Below are 25,739 nucleotides of genomic sequence, written 5' to 3'. Positions count from 1 at the left end.
CCATTGCCGAGGGCCCTGGGGAACAAGCGATACTTGATCGTCGCGACAGATTACTTCACAAAATGGGTCGAAGCGGAGGCATTAACGCACATTCGAGATGCTGATGTTAAGCACTTTGTATGGAGAAATATCATAACACGATTCAGCATTCCAAGAGCTCTTATATCAGACAACAGCATCCAGTTTGATTGTGGCGTCTACCGAGAGCTGTACAGCAAGTATGGTATCCGACCTCACTTTTCCACGCCGGCTTACCCCCAAAGCAATGGTCAAGCCGAAGCCTCTAACAAATCCATCTTAGATGGCATCAAGAAGAGGGTAGAGAAAGCTAAAGGCAAATGGGTAGAAGAATTGCCGAGTGTACTGTGGGCTCATCGAACTACGCCGAGGCGATCCACTGGGGAAACGCTGTTTGCTTTATGCTTTGGAACCCAGGCGATCATACCCCTAGAGATTGGCCACCCAACCTTGAAATCGCAAGTTTTTGATATGGGCCGAAACGACATGATGCTGGCTCTGGATTTGATTCCGATCTAAGAACGACGAGACCGCGCCCTAGCGTCCATGGCACGATACCAACAACAGCTTACTAAGTCGTATAATCAATGTCTCCAGCTGCACCGCTACACACCAAGAGAGTTGGTCCTGAAGAAAGTACTTCCAGCTGCCAAGAAACTGGCTGATGGAAAACTGGGCCCTAACTGGGACGGCCCCTATCAGGTCGATTTGATCGCAGGAGTAGGGGCATATCGGCTCAAAGACATGTCTAGAAGGATTCAGCCACGGCCTTGGAATTCAACACACTTGCATAAATTCAATCATTGAACCCGACATGTGGGGAATGATACTAGTTTTGAATGGTTCACCATATACACATTAAACTTTGTAATGCAAGGATTCCGATTAAGCCAGTTCAAAACTGTTCCGATAAAGCCTCCGGATTCGGAGCACCCTTCGTGGATATCACGATTGGCCAAGATTAAAGTTTCCAGATTCGGAACTGTCACGACCCGAACCCGCCCCCATGGGTTAAGGACGTAACCGGCCAGCAATCCTCAGATTACCTACGGCCTCAAACCAAAACAGACTTAACACATCAGAGTAAAGGGGGCCAAAAGGGAAGCAAAATTTAAAACTTTGTCCATAGAGCTGTGCTTACATGGCACATCAAAACAAACCATACATATGTACGTTAATAACTCACAACAGAAACATAGTGATATAGGTTCTGTACCGACAGGATCATCCAAAACTAAGTCAACCCAGAAAACTATAAGCAGACATATACAAAACTTCGCCAACCTGACAAAATGCAAATACACAACAAAAGGCGAAGGCGGGTCTCATGCGTGAGACACAAGGGCTGACTCTCTCAAAACCTTAGTGGTTCCATACAGACTTCTCTGAGGCTGGGTCTGGACTTCTCTTGGCTCACCTACAAACACATGAATGAGCGTGAGCGAAAGCCCAGTGAATAATATCAAATCAAATACAGAAGTTACATAACAATGTAGCACAACACGTTCCAAACGGCCTTAGGCCCAATTCCTATTTCTATTTAACAGATATATAACTATACGAAATTCAAACCAAGTGACTGTAGTTCTAAACATTTTGGCCCTTGGCCCATTTAAATTTCCATTCATGTCAAAACGGCCTTCGGCCCATTCATTTATGTCGAAACGGCCTTCGGCCCGTTCATTTATGTCAAAATGGCCTTCGGCCCATTCGTTTACGTCAAAACGGCCTTCGGCCCATACATTCGTGTCAAAACGGCCTTCGGCCCACTCATTCATGTCAAAACGACCTTAGGTCCATTTATTTCTATCAAAACGACCTTCGGTTCATTTATTCATATCAAAACGACCTTCGGTCCATTCGTTCACGTCGAAACGACCTTAGGTCCATTTATATATGTCAAACGACCTTCGGTCCACTCATTCGTTTCAAAGCGGCCTTTGGCCCACTCATTCATTTCAGAACGGCCTTTGGCCCACTCATTCATTTCAGAACGGCCTTTGGCCCACTCATTCATTTCAAAACGGCCTTTGGCCCACTCATTCATTTCAAAACGGCCTTTGGCCCATTTATTCATTTCAAAACGGCCTTTGGCCCACTCATTCATTTCAAAACGGCCTTTGGCCCATTTATTCATTTCGAAACGGCCTTTGGCCCACTTATGCTTATCGAAACGACCTTGGGTCCATTTATGCGTTCATATCAGACTTACGTCCACAATCCCACAATCCCAATTAGCAATTCATAAAGCTTCAAAGGGAGTAAACAATTGGACATTTACAAGCATTCAAATATCGATATTACTCACAGCGATCGGCTTGTGGATTTGCCCTGGAGCTTGACCCTACACGTTTCATGAACACAAAAGGGTCATTAACAGTTCAATCTGTTCTTTAATTCACATATTCCTCTTTAGGCTTTATTATCATCTCATTAACTCATTTACAATGCTTAAAATATGCCTAAGAGTGCTTGCAAGTGAAAGAGAACGGAAAACAGAACACAAAATACAAAAACAGGATTTCAGAAAATAGGGTCCCCGCTCGAGCGTGGACTTCCCCGCTCGAGCGGACCCTTAGGTCTGCGAAAGTACTGGTTGCCTTCAATTCCAGCTCGAGCGTGAACTCGGCCGCTCGAGCGGACTGCCTGTCTACATAGCTCCCCGCTCGAGCGTAAACTTCCCCGCTCGAGCGGGAACCATGTCTGCAGAAAATGCTGGGAGCTCGATTTCTCCGCTCGAGCGTCACTTCACCCGCTCGAGCGGACGACGAAAATCTGGGAATCCCAGGTTGAGTTCTTGAGCTCCATTCCGACTTTTAACCAACAAATCATGCATGTTGTAGCTCAAATATCACATATAAGTATACTAACAAGGTATAAACACCAAAACACCTTATTATGGAGCTCAATTTCAAGGATTAAACAATTGCATGTCTCAAATTGACACCAAACTCAATTCTATCATACATATTCATGCATTCAAAGCTCCCATCTTCAATTATTCAGACATGCATGCCCATTTGACTTCATATTCACTTCAAATAATGTAATTAGTGCTCATTCCCATAAAATTTAACAAAGACATGCTTGCATGTGGGATTACACTACCAATCTTTCACAATTTCACAAATTACATGCTAGATTTTGTGATTCCATAGGATTTCTTTACATGCATGCACATATAGTCTTCATATTCATCAAAACCAACTCCTTTCATGTTCTAGATCACAAATTAATCTTCAATTCCCGAAATCACAACTCAAATTCATGAGTTAGGGGTTGGTTACTCACCTAGGAGCTTTAATCTTCCAAATTCTAGTCAATTCTTGAGTTAAATCTTCAAATCCCCAAGCTAGAGCCAAAAATTGCTCAAGTCTCTTCCTTTTTCTCTCTATAGCCGGCCTCTCTCTCACTCTCAAGTGTCTAACTCAGATTTTGAGTTTTTGAGAGAGCTAAAGGAGAGTGCAATGCGAATATACAACAAGCCCCACTAACAAATATTTTAATATAAAATAATGGGGCGCTTAATTTATCAATTTAATCAGTTTAAATTGACCAGAATCAATTTTCAATTAAATTTCACCGTAGGCTCTAAAAATTATGCCAATCACAATGGCGTAATCAATTTCGGGTTCTATGGCCGATAAGGCCCTCGATTTAATTCCAAAGCGGATTATTCAAACAGATATTCCTACGGTGAACAGGTAGAATTCCAAAGTCGCATATATTCACATAATGGCACACAAAAATCATATCAAAACATATAGTCACATACGTATTAGGGACCAATTAGCATACTACGGAACAGGGGTATTACAGTCTTCCCCCCTTTAGGAAGTTTGGTCCTCCAAACTTATTTTACCTTTAGTCGAAACAATTCGGAACACTTTTCATTCAACGGTTCCAATCATTCTTATAGCCATTCAATTAGTCTCAAAATCAAGCAACGCTCTATTCTCAATCAGTCATAGATTTCCCTTTTTCCGCCATACAAGGCTTGTACGGTGCCATGCCAAAACTAGAGTGAGAGCTGTTGTTGGAAGCAAAGTTTGCCAACGATGGATAGATCTTTCCAACTCCCCTGAAAAATCTAATGCATATCTTTGGAGCATTCCTCCCAAAACTCTAACAAGTTCTTTCTGATCATACATCAATTTGCGGATGGAAAACAGCGCCGAATCATAATTCAGTTTCGTATCAAATTCATAATTTGTCCAGATCATATACAGAAATCATAAGTCATGATTAAGTTTACGTGACACATCCATTAGCATTAACAGAACAGAACGGAACAGAATAGAACAGAACATATACACGTGAGGTTGCGAATAACCAGTTCCATAAGGGAACCTCCGGGTCCGGGTAACATAACAGAACAGAAGCCGAGCCCCCATTCCTCTTGGAGGCTTTTCAGAATTCAAACACATTTTAGAATTCCTGTCTAAACAATAGATACTGGGACCCCATGTAACGAGCGATCTTATCGATGTAAACAGTGGCTAGTCTACAAGCATCATACAAATTTTATAGGGAGAAATGGGCAACTTCAATAATTTTACCTACAATAGCCCAAATGGGACTTATACCTTGGGTGCTCAAGGTAGCCCCACAACGAAATTCGTAGCCACATATTTCCATTTCCATTCCAAAATGGAGGGAGGTTGAAGTAGTCCCGCCACCATCTGAAATTCAACTTCGACCTGTTGGCACCGAAAAATATTTAGACATATTCACCAACTGACCTCTTCAAGGTAGGTCACCAACATATTTATTTCAATGTCAGCTGACTTTATCACAGAAGTTCGGTCTATTCCGTGTCACAAAAGTTCAATTCATTCTTCAATAATTCCCCAATTCACGATCTGATTCGGTATTTAGTCCAGTGACTCATCACAATTATCCAAGGTCAATTAAAAGTCTTCAGGAATATAAGGTGGATCCAGATACTGATTCCCGAAACAACAAAGGTAACATCGAAGTAATTACCCACACAATACACATAGTCCAGACATCCCCATAATACTGATTGTAAAGTACAATAACATCGAAGCAGGCAATTTCTGACATAATACACGTGTTCTCAATTCATTCAACAGTTTACAGTTCACAATTCAGTTCAATATTCAATTCCCTGTTCTATCGAGTCTTTCCACATTATCTGATAGTCATCAAAAGCATAAGGCAATTCATATATAAACCTCCATAATGGCAAAAGTAGTATCAAAGGAGTCAATCACATGTTAAGCACAATTTACACATCCTCAGGGCCCCAATTACAGAATATAATGGCGCTGGGCAGGCGTTCACAAGGTGTACTGAATTCGCACACTTATGGATAATCAGGATTTTTTTTTTTTTTCAAAGCTTCTTGGATGTCTATAACATCTGCATAATACCAAAAGATGACATTCTGGACAAAACAAGGGAACAATCGTCTCAGAATCAAGCACACCCGTTCACAACCGTCGGTGGCCGACTCGAGATCGATTAGTCGAACCCACCCGTACGAAACCGTCGGTGGCAAAAGGTATCTCGATCAAAGGTGCTACATAGGCTTAACGTCCCCTAGCATGAAAGGACGCCCCAAGAATGTCATCAAAACAAACATAATACCACTCACCGTAACCTGATCTTCCAAAATCCGATAACACTGAAGCAACCACTCTCCCATACACAACATATTCTGATCAGTCAAAGACAAATGTTCAGTACTGCTCGAAATCAAATCAATCTACCGTCATCAGTCCCCATAGCATCAAACCAACCAGGGTGGGACAATACACAAGCATCGTTCCTTAAGACACCCGATCACGGGATTTGTACAGTTCAGTTCATCTATAACACATATGTCCTCAATAGTTGAAGGTTGGTTCTCAATGGTGTTCATAGGTAGATCAATCTATTGATAGCCCACAAAAGGTCTTTCAAATAAGTCAAGCACTCCAAACGGATTCAAGTTTTGAGTCCATCAGTTTTCCTGCCAATAATAATCTGGTCATTTATTTATAGACAATTCTTAACCCCCCCTTTTACCAAATCAACTTAGATAGAGGTTCTTATCAATCAATCCAAGCAAAGGTCTTGTCAGATTAAATCAAACAAGGTCCCGTCAAATTATATCCAATGGGGGTTCTATCGGGTCAATTCAGACAAAGGTTCTATTGGATCAAGTCAGATAGAAGTTTTCTCAAATAGGGTACATTTGATTCTGTAAAGCTCACTTCGTTTGTTTAGGCACATGGCTGATAGTTTCACAACTGTCCTAAATTTATTAGTTCTCAAAGTCGTATCAGAATCATTCATCACAACTGTTCATATCAAAGTGTTTCAAATCACGTACAATACGGTATTGTCCACATATGTTCAGGTATAGTTACATAAGCATGCAAGTGTTCATATCAGGAGGTACGTATCATAATCAGTATAGCAGTTCCCAAATAAGCCTCACATGCAAGAACATGGTGCACAGTAATACATTATACAAAGTTCCTCGGGTACATACAGTATGAGATTGTTACGCAAAAGTTCCAAATTAGTCACATCACCCAGTCAACTTTCTACCAATCAAAATATATGGTCTCACAATTAGAGTTCATCATTTAGGGCGCTCAACTTGGTCACACGATTACAGAATCATAATTCCAGTGGTTTAGTCATTGAAGGCGGTGACATAATAAATCACCCTGAGCATAGGTGTAGATATATATGTGCATGTGCAGAGTCAATCAATATCCCAAAACGTATTTCACAAATTTCCCAAATGGGGCATATACCTCCAATGAATACAGTCTCGATCATGTGAGTCTAACCAATCTAGATACACATACAGCAGATATGAAATATATGCCGATCCGAATCAAATAATATCCCAAGCGAAGATGTACAAACGTACTAATTCAGAATCAATCAACACATAAGCATTCATTTGTACACAGTATAGATACCTGGGATGATGGTTACAACATTCTGAGTGCTTTCTGGGATGAGTGTAATTACTCCATCCTGAGTAGCAATTCCTACCACTGGTACGGATTTAGCCAAGGCAGAGGATTCATGCACATTTCGTTCAATCCGGGGACAGTTCCTTGCCGTATGGTCCATTTTACCATATCTATAACGAGCCCCAGAAGTCTGATAACAAACTCCTCGGTGTTTCTCACACTGGTGGTGGCAAAGGTTCTTGCCGTAGCGGCAACTGACACCGCTGTCTCAAGATCTTTGCCAATTCTTGTACTACTCTTTCCGGACTATCAAGTCGGGCTGTGGAAGAACCTTCCAACCCGTATGCCCTTAATTTGCCCATACTCTACACAAATTCTTATCAAACTTTACCAAATACTGGGATGCCCAATACGAAATTAAACACAAAATCACATGAGTACATTCGCACATAGGCACATTGTTATATTCTCCTTTCACATATCGTACGCAATTAATCACTTACGCAACAGATAATTGCATATTTATCAAATATCGCATGCTGAACATTTACTAAGTAATTATATACTCAAATCATGTTCATGTTTCACATAGACACCCGTAAGCAGAATTGAATGCACATAGACAACTTTTCATGATGTGCATTATAACAAAACAAATTTATTGTACACATCAGTGTAACAATTTATATCTCATATTCGAATCATGTGTGGTATTTCTTTTAGCGTGACATATCATGTTGGTCAAGCATATCAACATATCTCATACATAGGCCACGGTATTATTTCCCCCGGGCGAGGGCCTGTGCCACGACATTATTTCCCCCGGGCTAGGGCTTCATGACCATAAGCCACAGTATTATATCCCCTGGGCGAGGGCCTTCGCTAAGGATACCACAATTATGTTTAAGGAGAATTTAGGAAATCATTCATTCATTTCATATCATTAACAAATATTTAAAGTTAAACATAACTTTACGGAGTTCTTATTCACCGTCTGATTAAACTTGCATTATACAATATACAAAAGATTCTACGAATATGCATATACTAGAGAGCATATGTAATCAAACAGTCTGCAATGCGAGTACAGCACAACTTATAGCACATAATTGCCCAAATCAAAACACTTAAGCATATTCTCGATGCTTTAGAATTCATACTTATCTCACGAATGCATCCTAGATCTTTTCTAGACGCTTATTGCTCTTTTGGACAAGTGCGTGAGTTATTAACTCATGCTCTGATACCACTCTGTCACGACCCGAACCCGCCCCCATGGGTTAAGGACGTAACCGGCCAGCAATCCTCAGATTACCTACGGCCTCAAACCAAAACAGACTTAACACATCAGAGTAAAGGGGGCCAAAAGGGAAGCAAAATTTAAAACTTTGTCCATAGAGCTGTGCTTACATGGCACATCAAAACAAACCATACATATGTACGTTAATAACTCACAACAGAAACATAGTGATATAGGTTCTGTACCGACAGGATCATCCAAAACTAAGTCAACCCAGAAAACTATAAGCAGACATATACAAAACTTCGCCAACCTGACAAAATGCAAATACACAACAAAAGGCGAAGGCGGGTCTCATGCGTGAGACACAAGGGCTGACTCTCTCAAAACCTTAGTGGTTCCATACAGACTTCTCTGAGGCTGGGTCTGGACTTCTCTTGGCTCACCTACAAACACATGAATGAGCGTGAGCGAAAGCCCAGTGAATAATATCAAATCAAATACAGAAGTTACATAACAATGTAGCACAACACGTTCCAAACGGCCTTAGGCCCAATTCCTATTTCTATTTAACAGATATATAACTATACGAAATTCAAACCAAGTGACTGTAGTTCTAAACATTTTGGCCCTTGGCCCATTTAAATTTCCATTCATGTCAAAACGGCCTTCGGCCCATTCATTTATGTCGAAACGGCCTTCGGCCCGTTCATTTATGTCAAAATGGCCTTCGGCCCATTCGTTTACGTCAAAACGGCCTTCGGCCCATACATTCGTGTCAAAACGGCCTTCGGCCCACTCATTCATGTCAAAACGACCTTAGGTCCATTTATTTCTATCAAAACGACCTTCGGTTCATTTATTCATATCAAAACGACCTTCGGTCCATTCGTTCACGTCGAAACGACCTTAGGTCCATTTATATATGTCAAACGACCTTCGGTCCACTCATTCGTTTCAAAGCGGCCTTTGGCCCACTCATTCATTTCAGAACGGCCTTTGGCCCACTCATTCATTTCAAAACGGCCTTTGGCCCACTCATTCATTTCAGAACGGCCTTTGGCCCACTCATTCATTTCAAAACGGCCTTTGGCCCACTCATTCATTTCAAAACGGCCTTTGGCCCATTTATTCATTTCAAAACGGCCTTTGGCCCACTCATTCATTTCAAAACGACCTTTGGCCCATTTATTCATTTCGAAACGGCCTTTGGCCCACTTATGCTTATCGAAACGACCTTGGGTCCATTTATGCGTTCATATCAGACTTACGTCCACAATCCCACAATCCCAATTAGCAATTCATAAAGCTTCAAATGGAGTAAACAATTGGACATTTACAAGCATTCAAATATCGATATTACTCACAGTGATCGGCTTGTGGATTTGCCCTGGAGCTTGACCCTACACGTTTCATGAACACAAAAGGGTCATTAACAGTTCAATCCGTTCTTTAATTCACATATTCCTCTTTAGGCTTTATTATCATCTCATTAACTCAGTTACAATGCTTAACATATGCCTAAGAGTGCTTGCAAGTGAAAGAGAATGGAAAACAGAACACAAAATACAAAAACAGGATTTCAGAAAATAGGGTCCCCGCTCGAGCGTGGACTTCCCCGCTCGAGCGGACCCTTAGGTCTGCGAAAGTACTGGTTGCCTTCAATTCCAGCTCGAGCGTGAACTCGGCCGCTCGAGCGGACTGCCTGTCTACATAGCTCCCCGCTCGAGCGTAAACTTCCCCGCTCGAGCGGGAACCATGTCTGCAGAAAATGCTGGGAGCTCGATTTCTCCGCTCGAGCGTCACTTCACCCGCTCGAGCGGACGACGAAAATCTGGGAATCCCAGGTTGAGTTCTTGAGCTCCATTCCGACTTTTAACCAACAAATCATGCATGTTGTAGCTCAAATATCACATATAAGTATACTAACAAGGTATAAACACCAAAACACCTTATTATGGAGCTCAATTTCAAGGATTAAACAATTGCATGTCTCAAATTGACACCAAACTCAATTCTATCATACATATTCATGCATTCAAAGCTCCCATCTTCAATTATTCAGACATGCATGCCCATTTGACTTCATATTCACTTCAAATAATGTAATTAGTGCTCATTCCCATAAAATTTAACAAAGACATGCTTGCATGTGGGATTACACTACCAATCTTTCACAATTTCACAAATTACATGCTAGATTTTGTGATTCCACAGGAGTTCTTTACATGCATGCACATATAGTCTTCAAATTCATCAAAACCAACTCCTTTCATGTTCTAGATCACAAATTAATTTTCAATTCCCGAAATCACAACTCAAATTCATGAGTTAGGGGTTGGTTACTCACCTAGGAGCTTTAATCTTCCAAATTCTAGTCAATTCTTGAGTTAAATCTTCAAATCCCCAAGCTAGAGCCAAAAATTGCTCAAGTCTCTTCCTTTTTCTCTCTATAGCCGGCCTCTCTCTCACTCTCAAGTGTCTAACTCAGATTTTGAGTTTTTGAGAGAGCTAAAGGAGAGTGCAATGCGAATATACAACAAGCCCCACTAACAAATATTTTAATATAAAATAATGGGGCACTTAATTTATCAATTTAATCAGTTTAAATTGACGAGAATCAATTTTCAATTAAATTTCACCGTAGGCTCTAAAAATTATGCCAATCACAATGGCGTAATCAATTTCGGGTTCTATGGCCGATAAGGCCCTCGATTTAATTCCAAAGTGGATTATTCAAACAGATATTCCTACGGTGAACAGGTAGAATTCCAAAGTCGCATATATTCACATAATGGCACACAAAAATCATATCAAAACATATAGTCACATACGTATTAGGGACCAATTAGCATACTACGGAACAGGGGTATTACAGGAACCCCATCGGCGCATGACGTCTTTGGGCCGATAAAGCCTCCGAATTCGGAGCGCCCTTCGTGGATATCACGATTGGCCAAACAAAGTCTCCGAATTCGGAGCCCCATCCGTGCAGGTCACGTTTGGGCGGATTAAGACTCCGGATTCGGAGCGCCCTTCATGGATATCACGATTGGCCAAGATTAAAGCCTCTGGATTCAGAGCCCCATCGGCGCATGACGCCTTTGGGCCGATAAAGCCTCCGGATTCGGAGCGGCCTTCGTGGGTATCACAATTGGCCAAGATTAAAGTCTCCGGATTCGAAGCCCCATCCATGTAGGTCACTTTTGGGCCGATAAAGCCTTCGGATTCGGAGCACCCTTCGTGGATATCACGATTGGCCAAACAAAGTCTCCGGATTCAGAGCCCCATCAGTGCAGGTCACGTTTGGGATGATTAAGACTCCGGATTCGGAGCGCTCTTCGTGAATATCACGATTGGCCAAGATTTAAGTCTCCGGATTCAGAGCCCTACCGGCGCATGACGCCTTTGTGCTGATACAGCCTCTGGATTCAGAGCGCCCTTCATGGGTATCACGATTGGCCAAGATTAAAGTCTCCGGATTCGAAGCCCCATCCGTGTAGGTCACTTTTGGGCCGATAAAGCCTCTGAATTCGGAGCGCCCTTCGTGAATATCACGATTGGCCAAACAAAGTCTCCAAATTCGGAGCCCCATCCGTGCAGGTCACATTTGGGCCGATTAAAACTCCAGATTCGGAGCGCTCTTCGTGGATATCATGATTGGCCAAGATTTAAGTCTCCAGATTTGGAGCCCCATCGGCGCATGACGTCTTTGGGCCGATAAAGCCTTCGGATACGGAACGCCCTTCGTGGATATCACGATTGGCAAAGATTCAAGCGTCCAGATTCGGAGCACCCTTCGTGGATATACAATTGGCCAAGATTTAAGTCTTCGGATTCGGAGCCTTATCTGTGCATGGCACTTTTGGGCCGATTAAAACTCCGAATTCGGAGCGCCCTTCGTGGATATCCCGACTGGCCAAATTCTCCCAATTTGGATCCCCGTCGGCGTATGACGCCTTTGGGCCGATTACTCCTCCGGATTCAGAGGGCCGTTCAGGTATAACTCTTATGGGCCGAATAATACTCCAAATTCGGAGCGCCCTTCGCGACGAAGGTTAAAGTGGAATGCTCCGTTAAGTTGAGCTGGCAAAAACCATTTACACATCGAAGCATATAGACATTCAAAATGAAGAGCTTAGTTAACTTGGGCCGGAGCAACAACATAAACAAATTAAAACATTTGAAATAAGATGCCTAATTAAGCATGTAAAAATTCAAAATGAACCACAAACATTTAAAATAAAACATTTTATTCAATTAGATAGTAATTACATAATCTTGCACGCAATCTGCGTTTGAACATTACAATATCTATTTTTATATGGTGTCTCCTTCGTAGTCACTCTTCTCCATTTCGAAGGCGGAAAAGGGGAAGTGATCGCGTTGGTATAGTGGCAACGCCGAATCAACGCCCGCTGCTCGGAGAGCCTCTACGACCTGAAATGCCTTGATCCAACCGTGCTTAAATCCACGATTTTTACATCAGCAAACTACCTCGGCGAGCTTTTCCCTGGTCTTCTCTATCCCAACCTTCCGACCCTCGTGAAAGCCTTTTTCATAACCCATGGTCCTCGCATTTTCTACGGCAAACATGCTTACCGTATCTCGGTCGGCAATCGCGTGACTTAACAGCCGTTAGGTCACTCTCTCCTCCACGACTGGGTTCGACTGACCTGCCGCACGTGGCTCGGTGGTTTGAGCCTTCCTAAGCTCCCTAAGTTCATGCTCGGCCTTCTCCATGCGAGCCTCTAAACTTTGAATTCGTTCATCTTTCTTCTCTATCTCTTATCGCGTGGCGCGCAGGTGCGTGCCGACTTCATAAGCGATATACAGCCCTTTCACCGCCCCATGGATGCCTTCTCAAAATACTTCGAAATCATGTCGAGCAACCATCGACTACTGGACTTTCGGTGGAAAGATCTGTCGAGCAAACTCGACTGCTACACCTGGGTCATTGACGATAGAATCTACCTCTGTCATTGGTTTATTCCCAACGAAAACTGTAAAACTCAATGGTCGCGGTGTTGTGTCGGGCTTGTGTTCTCGGTCGTGGTCGCGGGGAGCTTCCCTGTTACTGTTTTTCTTTTCGGTGTGATCTGCTTCGACGACTTGGGGGTTGACGTTTTTCCTGTTCCCTGGACGTCCTTCCTCCCATGCGCATAGGCTCGCTACTGCGATTCAGTGCAGTGTCTAGCTCAGCCAATGTTCGTCCTTCTCTTCTACTGTTGAAGAACAGTCTATTTGACATTCGTACTTGTCTAAAGCTATTTTAGATTGAGTTTTTAGATTGAGTCTGAATGCGATAAGTGGAACCACTGGCGCGAACCCCATTTATTCCTAATGTATGCAGCACACCTGAGGCGACTTCATTAATGCTAAACTCCAAAAGCTCGATGCCGATCGGATTACTCTATGAACTAACAGCATTCGACTTTGGAGCTCATGCACTGGCTGGGCAAGGGCAGATTTATTAATCTGATCGGCCAAATATCGAAGCCTGATACCGATCGATTCATGCCATAGCCACTCCATGAACTAATAGTATTCGGCTTTGGAGCTCATACACTGGCTGGGGTAAGGGCAGATTTATTAATCTGATTGACCAAATATCGAAGCCTGATGCCAATCGATTCATGCCACAGCCACTGCATGAACTAACAGCATTTGGCTTTGGAGCTCATACTGGCTGGGGCAAGGACATATTTATTAATCTGATTGGCCAAATGTCGAAGCCTGATATCGATCGATTCATGCCACAGCCACTCCAAGAACTAACAACATTCGGCTTTGGAGCTCATGCACTGGCTGGGGCAAGGGCATATTTATTAATTTGATCAGCCAAATATTTAAGCCTGATGCCGATCGATTTATGCCACAGCCACTCCATGAATAGTATTCGGCTTGGGCAAGGGTAAATTACTAAACTGCCTAGTTATCTAATCGGCAAGTATACAAGAATGTTTTATCCAAATCACAAAGGAAATTAAGCAAAAACTGTACAAAGGAAATTTAACAGCAAAGTACATTCATCAATAACAAAATTAAGCACAAATAATAGCAAAGAACAAAGGAAATTTTCATTAGTAAATCGGGCACAAATTGTAGCCATTTTACATATGAAAACTACTAAACACAAAGCTACAAGTATACATGAAAATGCCTAGCAAAAAACTATGACTGTAGCAATACATGAAAACTACTAACGAAAAGCTGTAAGAATACATTCAAAATCCTAAAACAAAAACAAGCGTCACCCAAATTAATCCTCAGAGTCAGACTCCAGCAGCTCAATATCCACTTCCTCATATGGAATCGGCATAGCCAATGTCACATCAGCAGCAGCAAGGGCTTTGAGCCAGCCATGTTTGAATCCCCGATTTTCAAATTTGGTTACTTCATCCACATAGTTGGCGAAAGCAGCACTTTGCCCGGCCTCGAACGCCTTGGAAGCCTCCAAGTCGGCTACTTCCTCGGCCTTCTTTAATTCTTCTAGCTTAGCCTCCAGTTTGGCAATCGCCTCCTGGGCTAACTTGAGCGCGTCTTCACTCGTGTCTGCCCTCTTCTTGGCGGCCAATCTCAGCTGATCCACATTTCTTACCCTCTCCATCTCGACCTCAGCCTTGGTGTTTTCCATCTTCTCCCTCATCGCCTCGAAATCAGCCCTACTCCTTTGGCCCTCTACTTTCGTTTGTAAACGGCCAAGTCGTTCGACGGCGTCGTGCTGGCGACGACCTACCTCGGCTATTCTCTCCGCCGTCTATGAAATAGGAAATTAAAACAAAAACAATATTTGCATAAAAGGGAAAGACAAGGTCAAGGTATATACCAGGATAGCCGATTGAGCAGCTAGTGCTATTTCCAGCAGATCCGGCTCCGCCCGGAAAGCCGCCTTGTCAGCCGGCAATGAGACAGACGTAGCCATGTTGAGTGCGATGGCTGGGTCTTTAATTGCTAAAGCATCAGAGGAGATTGGCGTGTTTTTTTATCTTCGGTTAAATGAAAAAAGGCACAATCACATCCAATTCCTTTAAATGAGGTCGTTTGTTGGCATGGTTTTCTTCTGAGCCAGCCTGGACCTCGGCAGGACGCTTCTCTGCCCTTTGCTCAGCCTCTTGATCGGCCTGCACAACCACCTCAGACTCAGCACTTCGGTTTCTTGTTGTTTCCTCCCCAATAACAGGCAAGGAGGGCTGAGATTTGGCAACATGCAGGGAGGGCTGAGATTCGGCGGTAGGTGGCACTTCGGATTGAATGGCCTCTACTTTTCGCCGCGCAGCCATCCTTTTCGCGTTTCTCTTTTTGGCAAGTTTTGTGAGGCTCAAGCCAGCCATGTCATCGGAATATGAGCTGGGAAAGTCCTCTAAGCCATTAAAAACGTCATCAAATGGAAGCTCCCCTCGGCCCGAAGTGGACGGAGGGTCGACTGAACAACGGCCAACTTCAAAGCCTCGTCTACTTCCACTTCAGACATATCTGACTCGGCGACCTCAGCTACTTCTGCCTGCTCTGAATCGGAACCCTCGAAACCAACTTGCCGTAAGTTTTTGAAGTCGGTCAAAATAAGAGCGGTAAGAAACTCTTCACCCTTCGAAATTGGGATGTTTTCTGCCGCCGAGAAGGTCGTATATGCCGGCTCGTAGCAAATCAGAATGTGGGCCGCCCTCCCCTATTTCTGAAGACTCAGACGACCGAAATATTTGAGCACGACTTTGATTTCTAAAAGAACGGTGTCATCGATTGATGTCAGGACTTTCTTCAAATCATTTCCTGCACAAGCAAAATCATGAGGTCTCAAAAATGAAGCTTTATAAATATAAGAAAAAATAAACACAAGAAGCTACACGGCCACCTGGTTCGCCCCTCCGTTTAGGAATAGGATCGAGGCGATCCTCGCATTTGCCGAATTCCCAGTTACCTTGGACAACGACCATAACATCATCGACTCGCTTCCCAGAACTGGAAAGCATAGTCACTAATTGATTGTCGGTATCCTTGGCCCTAAGGAAATAACGTCTGTGCCGACCAAAAGACTTGGCCAAAGCATAACAATGCCGAATAGGAAGAATGCCGAGGTTAATCCTAAGGCGACGGTTTAGCTATATAATCCCCATTACAATTCTAAAAAAATTGACATTGGGTTGGGAAGGGATTAGACCCCAATGGCAAAGCACAGCCCTAAGTAATAGGTGAAGGGGGAAACAAACTCCACCCTCTACGATTGATAGGAGAGGGAAGACGATCGTGGTTTCATCAGCCCTCTCCATATCGAGGGTGTCGTTTGTCACGAGTGACAGACAGACGTCATCAGGAATGGAAAAATGGTGTCGAAAACTAGAAATTCGATCCGAGAAGAGGAGATCTTTCAAATGTTTTGCCATTTCCTTCAGCCTATAAGAATATGCTAAACCAAAAACACACCAGGAAAAAGGATTCAAAGCAGAGAGGGAGAGAACTTACAAGAGACGAAGAGGATAGTGAAGGAAAGGAAGTTATAGAGGTAATTCGGAAGGCAGTCCAACGACAAGCACCTAAAAATGTGTATGTATTTGAAAAGACGTCGAAATTTTAAATCACAATAAATAGAAGTGTATGACGGGGTGAGAAGTTGAAATGATAACTGAGAGGCGTGTGCTCAGACATCTGCGTTGGAATGAGGTCAGCCGTCGAATTTCGACTTTGACTTTTCGAGTTAGGAACCAAACACTCCAGCCAACTGTCGTTAGAGGAGTGCTTGGGGGGCAATCGTGGGGGCCGAATATTGGGAGTCGTGAAGAGGCCAAATAGTTGAATTCGGAGAGTCCAAATATATATAGCACTCGGTCCCGTCTCACACGTTCAAATCCTACCCTATTCGGTCATATAGTCCGTTGAGCAAGGGGCCCAGTGAAAAGTAGTTTGCTACAAAAGAAGCCGAGTAGCGAATTGAAAGTAGGCCCAATCCCGCGGCCCAAGAAAGAAAAGATATAAATAGAAGAACATCAGCCAGAAAGAGGTACGTGAGAATCATTACGCTTAACTTAAAATACAAGTAATCCAAAGAGTAGAAACTGACTTGCCCATAGGAGTGCTAATTCTGGCACCCCCGACCGGAATGTTTATTCCTTTTCAGGTGACTAGTTGAGGATCACGAGCGTCCCCCAGGATTAGAAGAGGATTTCCAAACCGCTTCCCCACACACTCTTAAGCTCAAGCAGTCTCCGCGGAAGCTCCGAACTGTGTTTCCAGTGCGTGGCACTCAATACGAACAAAGTGTATCCTTTTTTCCTATCCTTTCGTATACTGCAAGATCGATGCATCGCTTTTGAATATGTTGCGTTAGCGCATTTGGTCATGTAAGCAAGACTTGCATCGTTATGCACCTTTTCACTCTTGCATTGAATACGCACCTCTTGTTTGCCCAGAATATGCATGCCGCATTGTGTTGCATTGTACATGCTCTTTCAACTCGTATAGAAGTTGTCCATACCTGTTGCATAGAATGTGCATTATAAGTTGCGTAGAACATGCATTTGGCTCTCTCGCATGGAATATGCATTTCTCACCTTACATAGAATATGCATCTCAATGTTGCATGGAGTATGCATTCGCCACGTTTGCATAAGATATGCACTTCTTACACTTGCATAGAATATGCACTTCTTGCATTTTCATGGAACTTGCATTTGGTATTTAGCATAGAGTATGTTGTTGATCTTGCATAGAACATGCACTCTTACCCTACTGTATCTGTTAAGCTTCTTTCTTATACAAGCACGATATTATATGTACGGTTCATTTGAAGCCGGTGCAACCAGACGGTATTGTATGTACGATTCATTCAGAGAAAATTCCAGGTAAGATCATTCCTATCCTTCGAACTCCTCGTTGGTTAGAAGTAATTGGGTATGCCTGATGCTTACACCGCTTCCCTCGTTGGTTAGAAACATTCGGGCATGCCTGGTGTTTACACTGAAACCCTTTCGGTTAGAAGCGTTTGGGGCGTGTGCCCGACACTTATACCTTGCTTCGGTTGGAAGCATTTGGGGCGTGTGCTGACGCTTATACCTTGTTTTGGTTGGAAGCGTTTGGGGCGTGTGCCCGACGCTTATACCTTGTTTCGGTTGGAAACGTTTGGGGCGTGTGCCCGACGCTTATACCTTGTTTTGGTTAGAAACGTTTGGGGCATGTGCCCGACGCTTATACCTTGCTTCAGTTGGAAGCATTTAGGGCGTGTGCCCGACACTTATACCATGTTTCGGTTAGAAGCATTTGGGGCGTATGCTCGACCCTTCTACCTTGTTTCCATTGGAAGCGTTTGGGGCGTCTGCCCGACACTTATACCTTGTTCTGGTTGGAAATGTTTGGGACGTGTGCCTGACGCTTATACCTTGCTTTGGTTGGAAGTGTTTGGGTCGTGTGCCCGACGTTTATACCTTGCTTCGATTTGAAGCATTTAGGGTGTGTGCTCGACGCTTATACCTTGCTTCGGTTGTAAGCGTTTGGGGCGTGTGCCCGACACTTATACTTTGCTCCAGTTGGAAGCGTTTGGGGAGTGTGCCCGACGTTTATACCTTGTTTCAGTCGGAAGTGATTGGGGCGTGTGCCCGACGCTTACACCTTGTTTCAGTTGGAAGCATTTAGGGCGTCTGCCTGACGCTTATACCTTGTTTTGGTTAGAAGCAATTGGGGCGTTTGCCCGACGCTTATACCTTGTTTTGGTTGGAAGCGTTCGAGGCGTGTGCCCGACGCTTATGCCTTCATTTGTTTCGAAGCGTTTGGGGTGTGTGCCCGACGTTTATACCTTGCTTCGGTTGGAAGTGACTGGGGCGTGTGCCCGACGCTTACACCTTGTTTCAGTTGGAAGCATTTGGGGCGTCTGCCCGATGCTTATACCTTGTTTTGGTTGGAAGCATTTGGGGCGTGTGCCCAACGCTTATACCTTGCTTTGGTTGGAAGCGTTTGGGGCGTGTCCCCGATGCTTACGCCTTCCTTCAGTTGGAAACGTTTGGGGCCTATGCCCGACGTTTATACCTTGCTTCGGTTGGAAGCGTTTGGCGCGTGTGCCCGACGCTTATACCTTGTTTCGGTTGGAAGCGTTTGGGGCGTGTGCCCGACCCTTATACCTTGTTTTGGTTAGAAGCTTTAGGGGCATGTTCCCAATGCTTATACCTTGTTTCGGATTGAATCGTTTGGGGCGTGTGCCCGACGCTTATACCATACTTCGGTTGGATGCGTTTGGGGCGTGTGCCGACGTTTATACCTTGCTACAGTTGGAAGCGTTTAGGCCGTGTGCCCGACATTTATACCTTGCTTTGGTTGGAACCGTTTGAGGTGTGTGCCCGATGCTTATACCTTGTTTCGGTTGGAAGTGTTTAGGGTGTGTGCTCAAAGCTTATACCTTGTTTCGGTTGGAAGCGTTTGGTGCGTCTACGCGACGCTTATACCTCGTTTTGGTTGGAAGTGTTTGGGGCGTGTGCCCGACGCTTATAGCTTGCTTCAGTTCGAAGCATTTAGGGTGTGTGCCCGACGCTTATACCTTGCTTCGATTGGAAACGTTTGGTACGTGTGCCCGATGCTTATACCTTCTTTCAGTTGGAAGCGTTTGGGACGTGTGCGCGACGGTTATACCTTGTTTTGGTTGGAAGCGTTTGGGGTGTGTGCCCAACGCTAATACCTTGTTTCGGTTAGAAACGTTTGCGGCGTGTGCCCGACGCTTATACCTTGCTTTGGTTGGAAGCGTTTGTGGCGTGTGCTCGACGTTTATACCTTGCTCCAGTTGGAAGCATTTGGGGTGTGTGCCCGACATTTATACCTTGCTTCGGTCGGAAGCATTTGGGGCTTGTGCCCGATGCTTATACCTTGTTTTGGTTAGAAGTGTTTGAGGCGTGTACCCAACGCTTATACCTTATTTAGGTTGGAAGCATTTGGTGTATGTGCCCGATGCTTATACATTCTTTCGGATTAAAGCATTTGGGGCGCGTGCCAAACGCTTATACCTTGCTTCGGTTGGAAGCATTTGGGCCGTTTGCCCGACGTTTATACCTTGCTACGGTTGGAAGCGATTAGGGCGTGTGTCGGACATTTATACCTTGCTTCGGTTGGAAGCGTTTGGGGCGTGTGCCCAATGCTTGTACCTTGTTTCGGTTGGAAGTGTTTAGGGCGTGTGCTCAAAGCTTATACCTTGTTTCGGTTGGAAGCGTTTGGTGCGTCTACCCAACTCTTATACCTTGTTTTGGTAGGAAGTGTTTGGGCGTGTGCCCGACGCTTATACCTTGCTTCAGTTGGAAGCATGTAGGGCGTGTGCCCGACGCTTATACCTAGCTTCGGTTGGAAGCGTTTGGTGCGTGTGCCCGACGCTTATACCTTCTTTCAGTTGGGAGGGTTTGGGGCGTGTGCCCGACGCTAATACCTTGTTTCGGTTGGAAGCGTTTGCGGCGTGTGACCGATGCTTATACCTTGCTTTGGTTGGAAGCGTTTGTGGCGTGTGCTCGACGTTTATGCCTTGCTCCGATTGGAAACATTTGGAGCGTGTGCCCGGCATTTATACCTTGCTTCGGTTGGAAGTGTTTGGGGCATGTTCCTGATGCCAATACCTTGTTTCGGTTGGAAGTGTTTGGGGCGTGTGCCCGACGCTTATACCTTGTTTCGATTGGAAGCGTTTGGTGTGTGTGCCCGACGCTTATACCTTACTTTAGTTGGAAGCATTTGGTACGTGTGCGCAATGCCCATACCTTGATTCGGATGGAAGCGTTTGGGGCGGGTGCCCGACACTTATACCTTGCTTCAGTTGGAAGCGTTTGGGGCGTGTGCCCAACACATATAGCTTGTTTCGATTGGAAGCGTTTGGGGCGTGTGCCCAACGCTTATACCTTGTTTCAGTTGGAAGCATTTGGGGCGTCTACCTGACACTTATACCTTGTTTGGGTTAGAAGCGTTTGGGGCATGTGCCCAACGCTTATACCTTGCTTCGGTTGGAAGCGTTCGGGTCGTGTGCCCGACGTTTATACCTTGTATCACTTTGAAGCGTTTGGGACGTGCGCCCGACGCTGATACCATGCTTCGGTTGTAAGCGTTTGGGGCCTGTGCCCGACGCTTATACCTTGCTCCAGTTGGAAGCGTTTGGGGAGTGTGCCCGACGTTTATACCTTGTTTCAGTTGGAAGCAATTGGGGTGTGTGCCCGATTGGGGCGTGTTCCCGAGGCTTATACCTTGTTTCGGTTGGAAGTGTTTCGGGCATGTGCCCAACGCTTATACCTTGTTTCGGTTGGAAGCGTTTGGTGCCTCTACCAAACGCTTATACCTTGTTTTGGTTGGAAGTGTTTGGGGCGTGTGCCCGACACTTATACCTTGCTTCAGATAGAAGCATTTAGGGCGTGTGCCCGCCGCTTATACCTTGCTTCGGTTGGAACCGATTTTTGTGTGTGCCCTACACTTATACCTTGTTTCGGTTGGAAGCGTTTGGGGCGTGTGCCTGACACTTATACATTGTTTCGGTTGGAAGCATTTGTGGCGTGTGCCCTACGCTTATACCATGCTTCAGTTGGAAGCGTTTGGGGCATGTGCTCGACGTTTATACCTTGCTCCGGTTGGAAGCATTTGGGGCGTGTGCCTAACATTTATACCTTGCTTCGGTTGGAAGCGTGTAGGGCGTGTGCCCGATGCTTATACCTTGTTTCGGTTGGAAGGGTTTGGGGCGTGTGCCCGACGCCTATCGCCTATCCCTTGTTTCGGTTGGATGCGTTTGGTGTGTCTGCCCGGCGCTTATACCTTGTTTTGGTTGGAAGTGTTTGGGGCATGTGCCCGGCGCTTATACCTTCCTTCAGTTGGAAGCGTTTAGGGCATGTGCCCGATGCTTATACCTTGCTTTTGTTGGAAGCGTTCGGTGGGTGTGCCCAACGCTCATACCTTGCTCCGGTTGGAAGCATTTGGAGCGGGTGCCCGACACTTATACCTTGCCTCAGTTGGAAGCGTTTGGGGCGTGTGACTGACGCTGATACCTTGTTTCGGTTGGAAGCGTTCGGGGCGTGTGCCCGACGCTTATACCTTGTTTTAGTTGGAAGCATTTGGGGCATCTGCCCGACGGTTATACCTTGTTCTGGTTGGATGCGTTTGGGGCATGTGCCGACGTTTATACCTTGCTTCGGTTGGAATTGTTTGGGGCGTGTGCCCGACGTTTATGCATGGCTTCGGTTGGAATCGTTTCGGGCGTGTGTCCAACGCTTATACCTCGCTTCGGTTGGAAGCATTTGGGGCGTGTGCCCGACGCTTATACCTTGTTTCGGTTGGAAGCGTTTGGTGCGTCTGCCCGACGCTTATACCTTGTTTCGGTTGGAAGCGTTTGAGCCGTGTGCCCGACGCTTATACCTTGCTCCGGTTGAAGCGTTTGGGATGTGTGCCCGACACTTATACCTTCCTTCAGTTGGAAGCGTTTGGGGCGTGTGCCCGACGCTTATGCCTTGTTTCAATTGGAAGCATTTGGGGCGTCTGGTCGATGTTTATACCTTGTTTTGGTTGGAAGCGTTCGGAGCGTGTGCCCGACGTTTATACCTTGCTTCGGTTGGAAGCATTTGGGGCGTGTGCCCGAAGTTTATACCATGCTTCGATTGGAAGCGTTTGGGGCATGTGCTCGACGCTTATACGTTGTTTCGGTTGGAAGCATTTGGGGCGTGTGCCCAACGCTTATACCTTGTTTTGGTTGGAACCGTTTGGACTATGTGCCCGACGCTTATACCTCCTTGCTTTGCTTTGAAGCGTTTGGACCGTGTGCCCAAGGCTTATACCTCCTTACTTTGGTTAGATGCATTTGAACCGTGTGTCGGACGCTTATACCACCTCGTTGGTTAGAGGAATTGGGTCGTGTGCCCAATATCAGTACTCCTTTGGTTAGAAACACCAGGGTACGCCTGATGTTTATACCACCTCCTTGGTTACAAGCGTTTGGACTGTGTGCCCAACGCTTATACCTCTCTTTTGGTTGGAAGCGTTTAGACTGCGTGCCCAACGCTTATACCACTTTGTTTTGGTTAGAGGCATTGGGTCGTGTGCCCGACGCTTATACCTTGCTTCGGTTGGAAGCATTTGGGGCGTGTGCCCGACGCTTATACCTTGTTTTGGTTGGAAGTGTTTGGGGCATGTGCCCGACGCTTTTACATTGTTTTGGTTGGAAGTATTTGGGGCGTGTGCCTGATGTTTATACCTTGCTCCAATTAGAAGCATTTGGGGCGTGTGCCCGACGCTTATACCTGTGTTTGGTAAGAAGCGTTTGGACCGTGTGTCCGATGCTTATATCTCCCTGTTGGTTAGAGACATTGGGACGTGTGCCCGATGTTTATGCCATTCCCCGATTAGAAACGTTTGGGACGTGTGTCCAACGTTGATACCACCATTTTAGTTAGAAACATTGGGACGAGCTCCAATGTTTATACTACTCCTCGGTGTTTTCACCACATCCTTTTTCTCTTTTCGCGTGCCACACGCTAGGATGTGTTTCGTTTGAGACTTCGGGTATGCCCGATGGTCGCTTTTGGCTATTTCTGTGTGAGGCGCAATTTAGATTGCAAAATTTTCTTACATCCTTTCTGTGTGAAAGGCGGTTCGGTTTGTGATTCTCACGCGTGGCGTGTTTATTTGCGTGCTTACTTCTTCTCATGAGTGAGATTGTTGTACCTTATTGGTTTGCTTGAAATGTCATATTTTCTTTGCGTAACACTTACATTTAAATGCTTCATTACCGCTTCTTTGCATGATCATAAGTTATGCTCTTGCATCATGCATGTCGTTTGCATTTTGCCCCGGCCTGTGGTCATATCTGTGTATTGTTATCTTGCATGTTTGTCTAAGTCTTTGGCCTTGTCAAAAATGGGTCGTCTCTCGGCTTTGACATTCACTCCCGTCATTTCATGACTTTCGAGTTCTGTCAAAGAGGGGCAATTGTAGACACCTCATTTTTGACCGTCCTCAAGATTTGGACATCATCATTTAAACACTCGATAATTATCCATGCTCGTGTTCGTTTTGAGTGCCTGAAGTTCTTGGCTGAGTGTCTTGCCTTCGGATCTCTAAACTTGTCTATTTTGTGCTTGCTTGTGAACCAAGTGCTTGTAGATTTGCTTCTGGGGAAGTGGGTGACCAATCGGCCAACCCTAAAACATATCAGCCATGGCTTGTGTCCATCGGCCATCAGTGGTGGCCGGTCGGCTACACTGATGGCCGGTCGGCCACCAATAATGGTCGGCAGCCATTTTTTCGCTTTTCAGATATTTTGTGTGCTAGCTGCGCCAGCTGTTGGTCACTGAAGCCATCCTCCATACACGAAGCAAGCTTTTTGCTTGGTTTTTCTATATAAGGGGAGGTCCCTCCCACATTTTGAGGGTGACAATTTTAGAGCTGAAATTTCTCTCTCTCTCCCTGGATTTCTCTCTCTCTCTCTCTGTATATATATATATATATTGTGCTTAGAAGTGAGTTTTCTCTAGAATTTTGCATACAACCCCTTGATCAAACATCCCTATCTTGGAGCTGAGGTTCCTTAAGGCTTGTTTGGAGTTCCTAAAGCTGGTTTTGGCTCAGAAGAAGACAGGTTTGTTGCTGTGCTTCAAGGGTAAGGCCTTACCCTCTTTTAAGCTTTGTTTTAAACCATTACTTGGCCACCTTTGCATGCTATTTTTGGCGTAGTTTCCAACTGCAAAAACCTCTTTTTTTAAGGATTAAGAATGGTGGTTTAAGGTATTTTTGGAGTTAGGGGTGATCCACCCTCCTTTTAGGCTTGTTGGCTAAGTGTTGTATCATATTTTAAAGCTTTTAAAACAATCCTTTTTGGGCCTTTAAACCACTGAATTCCAGGAGAATTTCAGCGGTAGAAAGTTGGTTTTGAGGTCCAAAATAGGAGGGGGTGGCCTCCCCTCCTTGTGTCTTGTTTGTATGTGTTGATGGCCCAACACATGAGCATGTTTTTTTACCATCTCATGGCTTGTTCTTAGCATATTTTTGTGACTTTTTGGACTTGCTTTAACTCTGTTTTTGGCTGGTTTGGCCACTTGTTGCTTACATCTTACACTTGTAGTGTAATCTTGCTTACTAGCTTAACATGCCTAATGAGTTAGCCTATCTTTCTACTCTTTTGTGACTTGGTCTCAGCATGTTTTTGCTACTGATTTAGCATGCTTTAACTCTATTTTGAGTGGTCTTGATCATATGGGGCTTGCCTTGTATAGCTATGGTGCAAATGACCTTGACTAGCTTTGAGTTTTAAGGTCTTTAACATGCTATGCTTGAGTTGTTTGATTGTCATAGCATCATTTCACACATGATTTCAGTGCATATACCTCTGTCATACTCTCACATACTTCACTTCTTCATTGCTTTTGAGGGTTGTGTATTGTGCTTTGCTATGGGCTAACATGTGTGCATGTTCTCCTAGTCTTTTGAGCTTCTATCTCAGCATGTTTAGACCATTATTTTGTCAGGTTTGAGGTCTGTCTAGAGTTGGTTTAGCCATTTGAGTTTGGCATTGCATGGTTCTAGTGTAAAGCTCTTCACTAGTTTTAATGCTTAAGTCT

Source organism: Camellia sinensis, chromosome 10 (genome assembly GCF_055761805.1).
Source record: "Camellia sinensis isolate YWXY chromosome 10, ASM5576180v1, whole genome shotgun sequence".
In the NCBI taxonomy this organism is placed as follows: Eukaryota; Viridiplantae; Streptophyta; class Magnoliopsida; order Ericales; family Theaceae; genus Camellia; species Camellia sinensis.
Note: the sequence above shows the minus strand (reverse complement) of the source record.